An 18,511-nucleotide genomic window follows, 5' to 3' on the forward strand; every position below is an offset into this window, starting at 1 on the left:
ACAATGTATTCAACACATTCACAGAAACGGACGCAAACAATACTACTGTTGACGAAGCACAAGAGGTAGTAGATGAAAATGAACTAGAGACTACCCAGATGCTGGAATATGACATAACAGAAACAGAGGTTTACGAAGCCATACGAGCATTAAAAAATGGTAAAGCTGCAGGACCAGATGGTGTTATTAGTGAGCTTTTCAAAAATTCAGCTTTTCATGTTGTACCATTCCTAGCCCGGTTCTTCAACAAACTGTTTACATCAGGTTCATATCCTGAAGACTGGTCTGAATCCATCATTCACCCTCTTCATAAAAAAGGGGATATTAACAATCCAGACAATTATAGAGGCATATCATTACTTAATATTTGCAGCAAACTATACAGCTTTATCATAAACAAAAGACTAACTAGCTGGGTAGAATCCAACAACCTATTAAATGAAAGTCAAGCTGGCTTTCGTAAAAAGTACAGTACGACCGATCATATTTTTACTCTATTTGCTATGGTACAAAGACAGTTACTGTCACACAAAAAGCTATACGTTGCTTTTATTGACTTCAAGAAGGCCTTCGACTCAGTAGACCGTACAAAGCTGTGGAAGGTGTTGCAAAGCAAAGGAATAAAAGGTAAAATGTACCAAGCCATACTTAGTATGTACAACGTTGTTAAAGCAAAAGTTAGGGCAGGAGCAGAGGTCACTGACCTTTTCATGTGTCCGAGAGGCCTGAAGCAGGGAGAAATAAATAGTCCAATTTTGTTCTCACTTTTCATTAACGAATTGGCGGACGAAATCAAGCGAAAAGGACGACACGGTATACAACTTATCCCAGATTTTATTGAGATATTGATTCTCATGTTCGCAGATGACGTTATTTTGATTTCCGACACTGTGTGTGGGTTACAGAACCAGATAAACGTGCTATACCAAACTGCTTGTAATCTTGGCTTGACTGTTAATTTAGAAAAATCTAACATAGTTATCTTCAGAAATGGTGGTCACATTGCAGCGATTGAAAAATGGATGTATGGCAATATCGAAATGGAAACTGTGAACATGTATAAATACTTAGGAATTTACTTTTCTACAAGGTTGACATTTTCTCACACGCTGAACGATTTAGCGCTGCGTGCAAGAAAGGGTGTGATTGGTATCTTTAAGGTACTGTGGACTCTAGGAGAAAGATCACCAAACATATTCTATAAACTATTCGACTCCCAGATCCAGCCCATGCTCAATTATGCGGCAGAAGTCTGGGGCCTTGATGCAGACGATTCACCTATCGAAAAGGTGCATCTGTTTGCCCTTAAGAGGTTTCTGAACACAAGCATGAAAACACCAAACACACTTGTGTATGGAGAAACTGGCAGACACCCGTTATTTGTCAACACGTTTGTTAAGTCCATACGATTTTGGTTGCGCATCCTGAAAATGCCTAGTCATCGTTTGCCACAAAAAGCTTATAAAATGCTGCTTTATTTACACGAACAAAATAAAAGAACATGGGCGTCATCAGTTTGCTATGTGCTGTACAAATACGGCTTTGACCAAGTTTGGATTCAACAAGGCGTTGGAAATGAAAATGCGTTCATAACGGAATTCAAGAACAGACTAGTCACATTATACAAGCAAGAGTGGATAGAAACAGTACAAAGTAAAGAACGATTCCTTTTCTATAGCACTTTCAAGTCAGCCTTATCTATGTCTTCATACTTAAATGACCTGAAGCACGTCAAAGCAAGAAACTGCCTGATTAGGTTAAGACTTGGTGTCTCGCCACTCAAAGTACATCGATTACGACACACTCGGTCGTCAACTGCTGAAGATTACTTGTGTCCATTCTGCGCAAACGAGACCGAAGATGAAATTCACTTTGTTTTGAAATGTCCAAAATATGCTGGTATTCGCGAGTACTACATACCTGCAAAATATTACAACCGCCCATCAAGCTTTAAACTGGCGCTACTTCTAGCGACACCAAACAGATCAATATTACTTAGACTTGCAACCTTCATCATGAACGCGTTTAAAATACGCAGTGAGTGGGGACAGTGAATATGAGATATTGCACGATCTTGTTTTATGTGTATGCTATTTTTGCTGCTTTCTGTCGATTGCTTAAAAAACAGTAATAAAGTTTTGTCTTTTTTGAAAACGTTAATGTGATGCTATGTATCAGAGATGCAACGATTATGCATATAACTGCTTGCAGATTTGCGTGTGAAAGGGCATGTGAAGGGATAGATGGAGTGATGAATAGATGGATGATGGATGAATGGTTGGACAGCCAGACGGTTGATTAGATGGATGGAGGACAGAGGGACACGAGATGGATAGAAGGATGGATGGATGGATGGCTGGTTGGCTGGATGGATGGATGGATGGATGGATGGACGGAAAGAGGACAGAGAGACATGAGTGAAGTGCGACAGAGACTGGATTTTGTGCTGATGCTTACTGTCCTTTTCCAAACGTTTTGCTGTTGTAAATGCCTGTTTCCACAGTCGTCATGTCGACTGTCATTACGATGATGATGATTTATTTTAGTATGATTAATATTACAATGATTATTTTTCATGAAGCATGAATGATGAAAATGTGTACACCCCGAATTGAAATGGGCCCAAGGCCCAATCAATAAACCATCCAGACTCCAGACTCTCTCTCTCTCTCTCTCTCTCTCTCTCTCTCTCTCTCTCTCTCTCTTTTCTACACACAGGAACCTAATTAATTGTTTCTCTCATGGGAATCACAGCCAGTACTCTGCGAATCATGCCAACCCAAGAGAGAAACTCAAGGTGCGCATGCAGAAAACGTACACGTTCTTCCCACATCAATCACCACACCCACAATCACTAACACACAGCTACTCCTCACAGCTCATAGAGATCAATACAGGTGCGACACGCCAGCGACCAAATCAAAGACCCTTCTCCCTCCCTCCCTCCCTCCCCGTCTTTCTTCTGCAAGCCGGCCACCTAATTTCCTTTGAAGAACAGGCACGCGAAGTCAACGAGTCTGATTAGAAGTTCATTTAATTATACCTGTGGTCTGATGCAAGAGTTCGTCAAGAGATTTTCACATTGAAATCCGTATGTGGAGAGAGAGAGAGAGAGAGAGAGAGAGAGAGAGAGAGAGAGAGAGAGAGAGAGAGAGAGAGAGAGAGAGAGAGAGAGAGAGAGAGAGAGAGAGAGATCATATTACAATACTAAATACATCAACACTAAGCAATTATTAACATTCAGTAACTGATTAAAAACAAAATTAAACAAAAACATACGAGTATTCTATGAAAATGTGATATCGATATTTTTGAAGCGAAAACGGCTGATAAACACAGGTGGAAATGCGTCTGGCATTTTGTTTTCTTTGCTGAACAATTTTCGTTCAATGTGCTGAAAATTTAGCTTTTAATATGGTCTTACTTCCAACATCTACAAACAAAACCTAAACAATAACTGTTTCAAGGACATTGCATTCACTTGATTCCACAAACTGTACTTTCACCACTCCGCGGAAAGAGCGGGAGTCGATGATGTTCATCCATTATGGAAATGGTTAATACAAGATACGTTTGAACGGCAGATAAGGAGTTGTGTGCTGGCTCACACTTCAAGACGCACTGATAACATTTCACGACGTTTCAGTCGTCTGCGGCGTTAAAGAGATATTGAACCAGGCATGTGACAAGCACATCTCTTTTTTTATACACATTAATTTTGCGGAAATAGCCATGAGAGTTTCTGGCGTCTTTCATAATATGTACGTTATCTTTGACGGCATTTTTTTTATATATATATATAAACATAAGACATTCTTGCGTCTTTTCTGTGTTTAATTATTAGCAAAGCGTGCACGAACAAATATATATATTCAGTGTGGATGAACAACGTCTCTGATCACTTCCTTTTTTTTTATTTTATCTCAAAGCCAGAACAATGAAGCTTATACGTAACATTGCCTGTTCGCTGTGAAAAGTGTGGCAGATTCTGCCGAAATGACGATGTCGTTTTCGGCGATTTTAAATTTTCCTTGACATTTCATCGAATCACTCGCCTTTTCTTTTGGGAACAGGATCAAAGATAATTCTGCACCCGAGGAGCATTAATTTCAAATTGTCTTTATCTTTAGTTACAAAGCACGCTCCCCAAATCATGTTGCACAACTTGCACAACTTTAACTCAACGTATTAAATGTACCTTTAAAAGTTTCCACGCAGAACTCTTCGTTTTCTCATGAATGTCTGGAATGTTGATTAGTGCTTAATGTTGTTTCATGATTAATATAGTCCAAACAGTCTAGTTTGAGACACCAGCAGCTGGTTTTTCGAAACAAGAAACAACCCGGAATAAAACAAAAATATTCTTGTTTGAACAAAATAAAGCGTGTGTCTGCACCTATGATATTATTGTACTGTTTATAGGAAAATGAGTAAGGCTAGAAAGAGGATGAAGGGAGATAAGAAAGGGGACAACGACAAAACTTGGAGCAGTTTCTTGCATTATAACATGACCTCAATGGCAATGTCAGTCTGGTGTTAGCGATCGTGAACACCAGCACACATCTTTCTTAATTGATTATTAAGTTTCCAAGCTGAAATGCAATTTCATTGTCAAAGATTGCTTGACTAACATTTTAATAAAGTTGGTTAAAAAAACTGAGGCAGTCACAGGGCTCCCTCAACTTATACTTAAAGCCGTGTATTGTTTTGTATGTGTCCATTGAAGTGACCAGATGTGTTGATACTATGTACAGTCTCGGCCAGATCCGTGTGGGTGTATACAACCGCTAGCATAAGAAAGAATAATCTACGTTTAAGCAAGAAGTTAATGCGTGTGACAAAATGAAGAGGTACTAAGATTGAACTGTGCCCATGTTTGACTATAGCTAAGTAAACACGCAGCCATTTATCACCGTTCAATTTCGCCTTGCCTTACATTGCCTTAATGATAGATTTAAGTTTTGTATTCGTGCTTTTAAAGAGAAGGCGAACTGCAAAGGACCGAGTAATAGGAAAGAGTGCTACAGAAATACTGAAGTAGGGCACTTGTTAGCACAGTATATAGGTGTATATCACTTAAGTATTTGTATGTGCTTTTTTTGACACCCCAGTACACTCTATCATGTCTTTCTCTAATGTCTATGCTTCTCTGTTTTGTTTTTCTGCTTTGTTGTGATTTCTAATATATTTTCTTTGTACTAAGCATAAATCAGCGTCCAATATCCACACAAACGCAAGAAACACTCTCTTTTTCTGCTTCCCTGAGTCTATTTGCCTCTGTGTGTCTGTGTGTCTGTCTATCTCCCATCTAACCCCCTCTCTCTGTCTCACCCACATAAAATCTTTGTTTCCGATGAGATGGCCTAAACAATTAGCGTCGGTAAATCTGTTACTTTTTTTTAAATGTTATTTTATTTTATCGGAGTTTTTATTTTATTAACACAGGTGCATGTGGCTTTTTATTTGGCGAAAATCATGTGAGCTGTATCCTCGAGACGCCGGAGAAAAGCAACTTTCTTTGTAAAGTCTGCAGAATCGAGTTTCGTAATTTATATTTTTTGAAAGGTTCAAACTTCTTTCTTCTTCTTCTTCTGCGTTCGTGGGCTGAAACTCCCACGTACACTCGTGTTTTTGCACGAGTGGAATTTTACGTATATGACCGTTTTTACCCCGCCATTTAGGCAGCCATACGCCGCTTTCGGGGGAAGCATGCTGGGTATTTTCGTGTTTCTATAACCCACCGAACTCTGACATGGATTACGGGATCTTTTACGTGCTCACTTGGTCTTGTGCTTGCGTGTACACACGAAGGGGGATAAGCCACTAGCAGGTCTGCACATAAGTTGACCTGGGAGATCGGAAAAATCTCCACACTTAACCCACCAGGCGGCCGCGGCCGGGATTCGAACACTCGACCTTCCGATTAGGAGGCCGACGTCTTACCACCCCGCCCGTCGCTGGTTCAAACAATTTCAAGTTCTTTGTTGCGGAAGAAAATTAAAAATAGGGTCGGTTAAGAAATCGGAAAAAAATGACTTTTTTCACAGCCTTATCTCATGTAATAGCCTAAACAGATCGGTGGCGGTTGTCATGATGATTTACAGGCGAAGGAAGACATCTTTATTTAAATGGAAAGGTAGCTGAGTATCAGGCAATTGTGAACCACAGCCCAGCTAAACCAATTTAATCCACTGAGCTATCGGCATACCTCAAGCGCCAAAACTTGTAAGAGAGAGAGAAAGTTTATGAAGTAGCGCATTTACTCTTAGCAGTATACGAACCTCGAGTGTCGTTGATATCTTGCTCGTACTGACACTTTGAGTGGTTTGGTAATACAAGCCTGCTATCGCTTACAACTGGAAAGTTAACTCCTGTAAATGTAGCTTGTCTCACTACACATACATGCTTCCGCCATTATATCGAATGTCGTTTGTCAGTAGCCGATATCAAATTTTGTCTTCGTGATATCAGATCATGTTCTTTAAGACTAGTTAACAACTAACAAAGAAAAAGAAAAAAAGAAAAATACAACAACAACAACAACAACAACAACAACAACAACAACAACAACAACAACAACAACAACAACTGGTGTGTGTATCAGTACCGATTGAATTTCTAGATTTTGCTAATTTAACACATTTATTTAGGTTTTTCGACTTACACCTGAGTGGGCCCTCTGTTGTATGTAACCTCTAGTTTCCTATACCTGTCTTTAATTCCCTGCTTTTTCTCTTATCTTAATCTAAAATCAATGTCTTGCCCCTCCACCCAACCCACCCCCTCCCCCGCCCATCTCCTTTCCGACTCTTTTCTAGTTTCTTTATCGCAGCTCAGCAATCTCATCTTTTGAAAACATGGCCATTGTTCCCAAACCAAACCCCCACAAGTCCAATTATGACAACCATAGCGAACATATTTGTACGTCAATCTTTTTCGTGCGCGCATTCTGGAACGCCGAAGAAGAAGAAAAGAAGTGCGCGCATTGCAAACATAATGAATATCTCGAATAGCCCTACACCCCAATTCTGTGCAATCTGTAGGCAAATTAGGAGCGAGTTGAGCAAGAGCTCTTGAGAGGGTACGTGGCAAGTTATATAGGCCCTATTGTTGGCGGACTGTGAAGATAAAAAGGGCCATAAATAATAGAAACCATGATCAAGACGACCGACAAAACTTCCCCGCGCGTTTATTTCAGAAATGCAGGCCAGCCGCTGGGATCAAATATGTGTCACGTACGTGCAGGGTTAAGTACAACATTTAAAAGCACAGACTATAGAATTAGCCCTTCCCGTCTGACCCCCACCCATTCTCCCTACTTACCCCCCCCCCCCCCCCTTAAAAAAAAGAGCACTTGGATTGATTTGTAACTTGCGTGCAAGCTACACAAGATTATTGTACAACATACACGATACAAATCAGAGCAAGAGGATCAAACCCGCAACTTACGTGCAAGCTACAAAATGTAAGTACCCAACATAGAGAAAAACGAAAAGAAAAAAAAATCGATTTCGATATCTGCTATTCAATCTCGATTCGATTCAGCGCATTCGGTACGAATATTAGAATACTAGCGCGCGCCTAGACTGATACACCGGGGACAAAGTGGTAAATTGCGTAGGTGTTACAAATGGGAATATACAGCGAATATTATAGGATACAAATGTGACTTGTACAATCTCAATTTAAAAGCTATTCAGGTGTGTGCAGACGACTTGAATGGCTCGCTTTTGACACTCTGGTGCTATTTCTTTTGAGACAGGTATGACACGCGGGCTAAAGTTTCAATTCAATGAAAAGCAAAAGAACCGCTTCAACGCTAACGGTATTACGTTGCAAATAAGACGCTTTGAATTGTCAACAGTGCCAGCAAACTGTAACTGACACGGTTTAAGAACATCTAACCGTAAAAATGCAAAAAACATACGTAAGGCCAAAAAAAAAAAAATAGGTGTGGTTACGGTAACATAGCCAAAAAAAATAGGGTAGGAAGGTAGGCAATCACTTTTTTTTTAACTTTTTTTTCTAATGTGTACAAATTAAACCTACTTGACAGGGAAATAAGTGTGCGACTCGGGCGCTTTCGCTTTCATTGCGTTTTCTGCACTCGGTTTTTTTTTCGTTTTTTGTTGTTGTGTTTTTTTGACAAATGTAAAAAAAAGTTATAGGGTCGGCCCCTAAAAATAGGGTAGGTCGGGCTACCGTAACCACACCTATTTTTGTTAGGCCTAACCACACTTAGTATAAGCTTAGCTTGATGTGTGGTCCCACGTTTTCCTGTTGCACTATATATGTACCCCCATGTTCTAGAATCTTGACTAAACCAAATGCCAAGCTACATTTAAGACAATCTTAAACATGAATAAATCAAAAACAAAAAAGCAGTTCAAAGCACAATAGAAATAAATGTTACTTTGTCCTGCAGAAAAAAATAGAAGAAGGAGATGCTTCCGTTGGCCATGTTGTCTTTTGTCGTAATGTAGTGCACATAAGGAATAAGATTAAAAGAAAAAGAGATAATGATAAATATTCGACCATCGCCCCCATCCCCCCTACATGCATATAAAACCGACAGCAACAACATGAAACATTACAAAACACAAACAAACACAAAACCTAAAACACACCAAAAAAGCAAATAAATCACAAAACAACAACAACAACAACACACTTGCTTAATTGCATATATATCCTTCACGCATACGTTTGAAGAAAAAAAGCACAGCAGCCGGCAAAAATAAAAACAACAACTACAACACTACCATCACCATCACCACAATAAACATCAAAAACAATACATGTACACAGTGGATACACGAAGTAATCGTAGTGGTTTTCTGTGTAATGACTTTATTACCTGTTAGTGGAAATTCTCATAAACTCAGGAGTGCATCCTTCCTAGAATCTCTGAAACTTCCGTGTTCCATTCTTTCTGCTTGAATGTTTGACAGCAGCTTAAACCAATGCAGTCAACAGAAGAGAAACAAAAAATACCCGAGGGCACATACTCCGTACTGGGTCTTTTCAAAAATCAGAATGATCCATTTTGTTTTGTTTTGAAATGATTCTTCTTTCGTCGTTTTTCATAAACGTCCGTAGGGAGAAAAAAAAAAACCAGATGCACAAAGTGACAAACACTCACGCACATCAGCAACGACACATCTCCTGACAGTCCTCATCACATCTTCAATGACGTTTTTTCGCAATCACATTCTGCAGAAGAAAAAGCACCACAGAAGTTCATAGGACGCACGTTTGACAGTCTGCATGCTCCACTGAGTAGACTCTGGCAGTACTCCGAGCCAAACCAGACGATCGCTGCTTCGATTTTCTCGCTCTCTTTGGCCGGAGAGCTCTCTAAGCAAGTCCGACAAATCCAGTCGAGAAGTAGGGCCTTCACAGATTAGAGTCGCGCGTGATAACAGCTGTGGTAGGTAAAAGGGTAGCGGTGTAAGCGCTATAGCGGCAATTGACACCCTAAGACCTGAGAAGACTGGATCCAAAACTGTCCGTATAATACCGTTAATCCAATAACCTTCTGCCTCTTTAGCAACAAGCTGCAGTTATCTACTCTTGCCAAACGGCTCAGTGCGCGGCTTCTGTATAGGTGGCCGGCTCAACTCACAGGCCATTGAAATCAGCTTTATTAAGATTTTTCATGAAAACGTATTTTTGTGTGCTAGGACGTGCATAATTATGCTTACTTTTCTCAGCTTGTTTTTAATTCAAACATAACATATGTATTATGTTTTTGGAACCAGGAAAATATAAAGATCAGAATGAAATCTTTTTTGGGTCGATTACTAAATTTGTAATTTGTTTCTTCTAATTTTCATATATTTAATGACCAAACTAATTAATTAGGTATTAAGCTTCCAAGCTGAAATGCAATCCTAGGCTTTGTTAAAGATTAATTGGTAAAAAATGTCAATCAATTTGACTAAAAACTGAGGGCATGACAGGTCCGCCTCAACTTTCACGAAAAACTGATATGACGTCATCAAAGACATTTATCAACAACAACAAAAAGAAAAACAGGTCTGGAGATACCATCCGCAGGAACTCTCATATGAAATTTCATGAACATCATCAGTCAAGTAGTTTTATCGGAATCGCTCAACACACACATACACACACACACACACACACACACACACACACACACACACACACACACACACACATACACACACACACACACACACATACACACACACACACACACACACACACACACACACACACACACACACACACACCACCCTCGTCTCGATCAGAGATGTGTATATTATTGCTTGATATTTGAAATATTGAATTTTGATATCTAATTAATTTGTATAAAGCAAAAAAGGATCACACACACACACACACACACATACACATATACCAACGACCCACGCCCCCCCCCCCCATACACACACACACACAAACACACATACCCACATATGTGCGCGCTTGCATAGATAACGGATTTCACCCTCGCTTCGTAACTACAACGTTCAACATAACATTCTATTACACACAGCCTGAACATATCAGTTTTCTTTTTTCATGATCATGTGATATTCATTGAAAAACCCAAACCACATAATTTAACAACATAGCACAACCCTTTGAAGTAAAATAAGAACAATGAAAACCGTTTGTTTGCTCAGACATCAAGCCCAACAAACCGCCCACTATGTAAACCAAGCTCGTAAATCTATATAAACTTGGCCAAAACATTATTGCAACAATTTTCGCACCCAAATAACAGCATTAATTCCCATGTCATTTCATTCAAACTTAAAAGGCTATTTAAGGCCGTTCGCTTGACTATCTGCATAACCTTTCGGATTAAAGATTTATTTTACATTGATCACGTGACCGCCGCTCAAATAAGAGTACCCTCAAAATCGACTGGACAAAAACGGAAGGGCCTAATTACTCGACAAAAAAATCACAATAGGCAAAACTTTGCAACATTTACAAGCGAGAAGAAAGCCAAATCAATGATCTACCCCGAACAGGTTTTTTGCTTAGCTAGCTTGGGTATTTCGTGTGCTGTGCTGTTCCTACTAAAGCAGGTGTCGATGGATCTGCAAGAAACCCACGAGAAACGGTTAAATTGTGTTCTCGTACCTCCGAATCCGATTTCGTGTTGTGAAATCATACAATATTCTGGTTAAAACAGAAGTCACTAAATATATTCTACACAAATAAGAGACATTGCAAATACTCGTATACGCTTCGTTCCCCTTTTGCTGTAATGGTAAACGACACCTATTGAACATACCAAACTGGTACACAAAATGTTATGATGAAAACTATCCAGAAAAAAACGGTAGGCTGGTCATTGGAACCAGTAAGAGTCCAACTCAGAGTACTGGTTTTGTTGTTTTACCAGCGAAAAAAACGGTAGTTCTAAAAATCAACCGGTAGGTTATACCGGCAGCCAATTATTTTCCGGTATTTTCTCATTTCAACCGGTAAAATACCGGTAATCACCGGTTAACGCCAATACTGACCAAGACATATCTTGTTGACCCTCTCTTCCAAAAGTAAAATCTCTGACGTTAAAAACAATCGACAGCGATTGACCCCGACAATCGACTTGGTCTTGTCATCATTTTCAAAAATGTGTTGCATAAAATCTGTCCGATTGATTTCTCTCATGTGTATGTAAATATGCGCCGACATGGCTGCAATCTACTGGCCGTATACAATTTCATCTCACACGGCATCACTGCACAGCGCCTAGAACTGTACCCACGGAATATGCGCGATATAAGCGTCATTGATTGATTGATTGATTGTATCATACTTGTTTCATCACGCTCTGAAAATATCTCACGCGAAAATTAGCGAAATCTATTTCTTTCGTCAATCGGTGTCCGATCTCTTTGAAAGCAAAACAAAGTTTGAGAAGTCGTCATTATGCGAATACTGGCGTTGCATACACATTCCATCTCTTCTTCTGCATGTCTCCAAGGAACTAACAAATACACTTCGAGAATCAAGATACCGGCACGGTTGGCCTAGTGGTAAGGCATCCGCCCTGTGATCGGGAGGTCGTGGGTTCGAACCCCGGCCGGGTCATACCTAAGACTTTAAAATTGGCAATCTAGTGGCTGCTCCGCCTGGCGTCTGGCATTATGGGGTTAGTGCTAGGACTGGTTGGTCCGGTGTCAGAATAATGTGACTGGGTGTGACATGAAGCCTGTGCTGCGACTTCTGTCTTGTGTGTGGCGCACGTTATATATGTCAAAGCAGCACCGCCCTAATATGGCCCTTCGTGGTCGGCTGGGCGTTAAGCAAACAAACAAGCATCAGTGCATTGCGAACAAATTCCAATAAAAAGGTCAATCTTTGAAAAACAAGAGAACAGTAGTAAAAAGTATTATTCCCCCCTCTGCTTCTTTACCTCTGTAAACTTGTAGGGGTAGTTATTTTTCGATAATGACCCAGCAACCAAACAAATAACGACCCAGCAACAGCCTGAATCCTCGATAGTGCAATGGGTTGAGAGGTTGTTCTGTTTCGGTACTACATTTTACGACTGAACAGTTCCGAACGCTCTAATGTACGAAGTATACATCTCTGGAGCAAACAATACAAACATACCGCATTTAAATTAACAACTACAGGCCTGAACACATGAATCTCCATATAAAATCCATCAGTTCGGTTGTTTTCTGAATCTCATCTGCCGTGCCGTCAAGCCGTTCATCACAAGCAATTTCCCAAGGCAAGTAACTCATACTTTGTCTAGCGACAAGAGTAGTTCCCCTTCTTTTCACTCAGTTCCTTCGACAACAGACTGCAATCCGACGGTCAGTTTTCAACAATATTTCATTTAATAAACAGATCACACGCAACCAAATGCACACATCTCATCAATTTAAACAACATAAAGGGGTTTCATACACTATTTTCCCCAGAAAACTGAACTTCAGACAGTTTTTAACGTTGGAACACGGGTGCAAAAGTTCGTCTGCTAGTCCCATTTGACGAAAAAACATTATCCTAAGCGATACTAAAACATATACAGAACACACAATATCTGCCTTTGCCGCCACGGCAGAATAACAGCATATCTGTGTACTTGATTTTAGCCCAAAATAGGAAAACTGACAAGAAGTGTTAACAGAATGGAATAATTTGCACGGAACTATAGGGGAAAGTCCCCAAATACCGAACACTTAAGCAAATCTGCCATCATCTCAAAAACAACAGAAGACAGACCGTTTTTGAATGTGAATTTTAATAAAGTAATTGATCAGCAACATTCATACCACTTTTTGTGGACAGAAATCAACATAAAAGAAAGTTATCTTAAATTCATTTTTTTTAGAATATGTTCGGAATTACAACACCTGTTCCCTAACTCCGAACACAGAGGTTCAAAATCCGAACAGCAAAAACCAATGTTACTTTGACTGACAAACATCGCAAAAGTACTCTCTTTGGCTTTCTGTTGTTCCAGCGCAATCCACATGTACCCATTCTGAGCACATCAAACACTGAATCATGTCCTCACAGGTGCATTCTCGGCACAAAAAACCAGAACCAGCTAGCTTCCTGCTGATGTCTGACGCTTGTTTTCTTGTTTCTAGCTTTCTGTTTCTCTGTGTTCTCTGTGTTTGGCTTTGATTTGCTTGTTTTCTTTGTTGGTTTTTGTTTTGCCTGCCACTCTTCAAGTTTACGTTTGTATGGACTTGACGTGATAAGTTCAGCTTCTGTTTTTCTGGATTTTCGTTTCGCCGCTAATTTCTGTTGTGAAACACTGGGATTGTGAGAAATCAGCGCCACTGAAACAGCTGACTCAAGGACGCAGTCATAGTGTCCTGCATTGTCCCCATGAGGTGGAGTAAACAGGGAGTGACTGCATGCGAGATGATAAACTAAGAGTAATACCTAATATACTGGACTCGCAGCGAAATATACAAACAAATGAGGTGAGTAAAGGAGAGTCACTGGTTGAGCCAAAGAGTCATCGTTGTATTTGAGAACGTTCCCAGACTCTGCATTGATGATGTGGATGGGCTGCTGCAACACCTCACTTGCAGCAGAAATGTCCATGTCTCCCACTGAAGCAGTTGAATGAGCCATGTGAAGAATCTTTTCTTCTAGGGAGAAAAAAGCGAAAGATGATGGCATGTCAAAGTTTATTGCAGCTGACACTTCGCGGAAGCCTTCAATGTTGCTGAGCATGTGACTGGTCATCTTTTGTCTTAGAGCATCAGCTTGGATCTGTTCTTGTATTTTCGTGTGACACTCTGAAGGTAACCCATTACCGTCCCTTTCTGCAGTTTGGAACGCAGGAGTGTTGCCGATGACAATGGATCTAAAAAAGCAGCGTCCATCGGGATTGGTTTGGATAACTGTTTTGTTTGGAAGTGCCAAAAATAGGCCTATGTCTTACTCAGAGCATGGGCTAGGTGGCTCAGAAAGTGGGTCTACTGGATGTCCAGTTCGCCCAGAGAGGGGTCTTGCTGGTTCAGAGGGGGGGTCCTGCTTGTTCAGAGGGGGGTCCTATTGGTTCAGAGGGGGGGTTCTACAGGCTCAGCGGAGGGTCTTGGTGGTTCAGAGGGGGGGTCCTGCTTCTTCAGATGAGAAACCTGCTGGCTCGGAGGATTTTTTGTCTTCATTGAAAATATGTTGAATTCCATTTCTGCTCGCTATTTCGTATGCAAGTGACATAACGTCTTTTCTGGTCAGGCCATAAAACATCCTCTCACATTCACATCTATTGCTGGGGGAAGAATGGATTGTATCAAATGTTTTGTATCACCCATGGCATGTTCGTATTTTCCATCAAGATGATCTTTAAGTGTTGTGGGTGGGATTCCATACGCTCTTGCAGCTGCTCGAAGTCCAAGCCTCTTGTCTATGACAGCTGCCATGGCTGTTGCCAGTGACTGCGTTGACCATGTAGCCCTGCACAATATACCGGTACACCAAGTATTAACAACGCTCATCACTCTGTACTAACTAGATCTACTTCTGGCATACACATGCACAGAAAATAAAAAGAGAAGAGAAGAGAAGAGAAGAGAGAGAGAGAGAGAGAGAGAGAGAGAGAGAGAGAGAGAGAGAGAGAGAGAGAGAGAGAGAGAGAGAGAGAGAGAGAGAGAGAGAGAGAGAGAGAGAGAGTCAAAATCCGAACACACAAGTTCAAATACCGAACACTGTTCGGTATTTGAAACATGGAGTGTTCGGTAATTGAAATCTACCTAACTATTTTAAAACCACGGGGCGCTCAGGCAAGATCTAAGACGAATGCTTTCAAACAGGCATATTTGGCAAGCAGATAGATCACACTGTTAATTTCAACCATAACTTTTCACAAAAAGCAACTCAAATTCATACTATGATCCTAGTCTGCTGCGGGTCGAAATAGCATTGAGAGTCATAAAATCATAAAATCACTCACCATTTTTTTTTGCCGCCTTTATCCGCCATGATTTTTGGTGCAGGATAATCAGGGACGGTACTCTATCACCTCGTGCAGTCCAATTTGAGTAGTCACCTCTTGTTTTCGAGAAATCAGCTGTTCGGTATTAGGCACCGTTCGGTATTTGGGGACTTTCCCCTACAACCGCGCATTAATCGATCGCCTGCGCAGGTTGACTGGTTGAGAGAATAGGATTCGATCAAACTTTCGCAAAAAAACTCCTCTTTTCTTTGAATAACTGAAGAAAGGAGGAATAAAGAGGTTACACACCTCGTCTCAGTGATTATAAAAAATAATGGTCTCAGTTCGCGGTCATGAAAAAGCTCGCTAAAGCTCGCATTTTTCATGATCCGCTAACTTCGACCATTATTTTTGATAATCACTGAGACTCGGCGTGTAACCTCTACATACAGTGACATACAACTGTCTACATCAGTATCTGCTAGTACTCATCAATCACTTTACACACAAAAAACACTAAGGTGCACTCATTTCGCAGTGTCCGAAATGTTGTCAATGTCAGTACTGAACTGAAAGTGAGACTTAGTGTCAGTGTGGGTGCATATTAGCGCAATTAATCAAGTTGTTCACCTTGGAAGCTCAGTTAATCTTGAAACGGCTCCAGCTGAGCCAGTGTCGTTGGCGTGCTACCAACACGACTTATAACCGTTCTGAGGGCGTGTTACAGCTGGCAATGCAGCCGACTGGGCAGTGGTCTGGGATTTTTTCCTGCTTGAAAGCCGTCAGGAGAGGGAGAAACCGAGCTATGTGGATTTCACGAAAAAGAAGACTCAGAAGAAGAAGAAGCAAAAGAAAAAGAGAAAGAAGAAGAAGACGAACAAGAACAACAAGAACAACAAGAACAAGAACAAGATGAAGGGATACTGGTTTGAGAAAAAACACCACTTTCAAAACTGAGAAATAATTAGCAACCACAGAACCAACCAACTGACTTGCAGCTAACCACCAAGCAACCAAGTACAACATCTGGTAACTAAGCCAGTCCGATACGTGCAAAGCAAGCTAGTGAGCAAGCGAGCAACTATACCATTATTTTACTGAAGAGGAACTCCCGTTTTCAATGCCATAACTTATTGTTATAGGTGCGCCTACGTCCCAATCAAAAGCAACCAACCAACCAACCCCAAAACCAACCAAACAGCAACCACCACCACCCCTCTCACACCCGACACAAACAAATAATAATGACAAAATACAATAAAAACATGTTAACGTTGCTAATCCGATTCTGTCCTGGTGTGACCTTTTGTCCTAAGCTGATCCTTAGCTCGAATGCCCGGATGACGTTGAGACACATCACGAATGCAAAGGTCGTGTGAAACACTAATTATTCATGAGGTGAACAGTAACGGAGAGGTCTTTTAATTACTGCAGAGCATGCAAAGTTTCTACTGGGCTCGTATTTGACGTTGTTGGTGATGTGCGCGCGTGGGTGTCCCTGATGTTTTGAAGGTAAAGAGTCTGAACATTTCTTGGCTGTAAAAGTCGCTGATGTTCAATTGGAAGTCAACAAGACAATACATTAAAACCACTAACTAACAAACGACTATAGGCTCGCGCGCAAAGACACACACACACACACACACACACGCGCGCGCGCGCACGCACGCACGCACACACACACACACCGTGCACACACACACACCGTGCACACACACACACACACACACACACACACGCACGCACGCACACACACACACACACCGTACACACACACACCGTGCACACACACACACACACACACACACCGTGCACTCGCACACACACACACACACACACACACACAAGCACGCACGCACGCACGCACAAACACACACACACACATACACACACACAAGCACGCACGCACATACGCGCGCACGCACGCACAAACACAAACACACATACGCACGCACGCACGCACACAAGCACGTACGCACAAACACATACACACACACACACACACTCACACACACACACACACACACACACACACACACACACACACACACACCGCAATTTCATGAAAAGAGTTAGAACTCTTCCTGATTAGCCGGGGAAATCAAGTCAAGAGTCTGTTCCCTTGAAATATCGGTGACTGCCGTGAGATGTAGATTAAACATGTACTCAATTGTGGCGTATGAGTGTGTGTGTGTGTGTGTGTGTGTGTGTGTGTGTGTGTGTGTGTGTGTGTGTGTGTGTGCTTAGCATTGTGTGTGTGTGTGTGCGTGTGTGTGCGTGTGTGTGTGAGTGTGTTTGCTTGCATGTATGCGTGCGTGCAGACTTGTGTGTATGTGTGTGTGTGTGTGTGTGTGTGCGAGCGTGCGTACTTGCGTGCATGCGTGCGTGCTTGCGTGTGTGTGTGTGTGTGTGTGTGTGTGTGTGTGTGTGTGTGTGCATGCGTGCGTGCTTGCGCTTGTGTATGCGTGTGTGTGTGTGTGTGTGTGTGTGTGTGTGTGTGTGTGTGTGTGTGTGCGTGTGCGTTGCGATCGTGCGAGCTTGCGTGCGTACCCGCGTGCGTGCATTGATTTTTTTTACAAGCATATCCGATTTTCCTTTCTCTTATACCACGCCGTGGATCGTGTAACTCTGCATTTGCGCCACCGCAACTTTTTATCGCTTCACGCCGACGAAGAGGCAAGCTGCAAGGTAGGTCTCTCACAGAAAATGAAAATTTGTAGGATTTTCAGGCGTCATCTAGATTCTTCATTAGTACATTTTAAAGAAGTATATACTCAAGGTCTAAGGTACGTGCTTTTTTAGTCGAAATGTCAGGTTTCGGCAGTTCAGAAGTCCGATTTCTGCTGGAATTGTAGCTGAAATTGCACGATTTGTCCCTTCCTTCGTAACTTCAACGAAACAGCACTAGTTGATGCATTCCCGTGATGATATCCTGTGAGCTAAACATGTCCTTTGTATTCTTGATGAATGCTGTTGCACAATTTTGTCTTTGGGTGACGCACGCGGCAAAAGAAAACACAAACAATTAGACTTCATGTTATACGCCACCGATGCTTGGTGTAATTCGCCACCGCAATTTCACGTCTTGGATGTTATTCGCCACCGCAACTTTCT

General features: G+C 41.4%; 1 protein-coding gene and 1 long non-coding RNA gene across 4 annotated transcripts in view; one reads left to right on the plus strand and one right to left on the minus strand.

The window, feature by feature from the left end:
* Window positions 1-9,516, minus strand: part of LOC138980197 (uncharacterized) — a 19,823-nt gene extending 10,307 nt beyond the window's left edge. The window contains exon 1 of one of the 3 annotated variants that reach the window (XM_070353030.1): window positions 9,147-9,516. The gene's annotated coding sequence lies outside the window, so the exon portion shown is untranslated. The other 2 variants (XM_070353029.1, XM_070353028.1) reach the window with 2 other exon arrangements.
* LOC138980206 (uncharacterized) overlaps window positions 1-18,511 on the plus strand; it is a 272,961-nt gene that overhangs the window by 164,601 nt on the left and 89,849 nt on the right. The window lies entirely within an intron of this gene.

This window comes from Littorina saxatilis, linkage group LG11, assembly GCF_037325665.1.
Source record: "Littorina saxatilis isolate snail1 linkage group LG11, US_GU_Lsax_2.0, whole genome shotgun sequence".
Classification (NCBI taxonomy): domain Eukaryota; kingdom Metazoa; phylum Mollusca; class Gastropoda; order Littorinimorpha; family Littorinidae; genus Littorina; species Littorina saxatilis.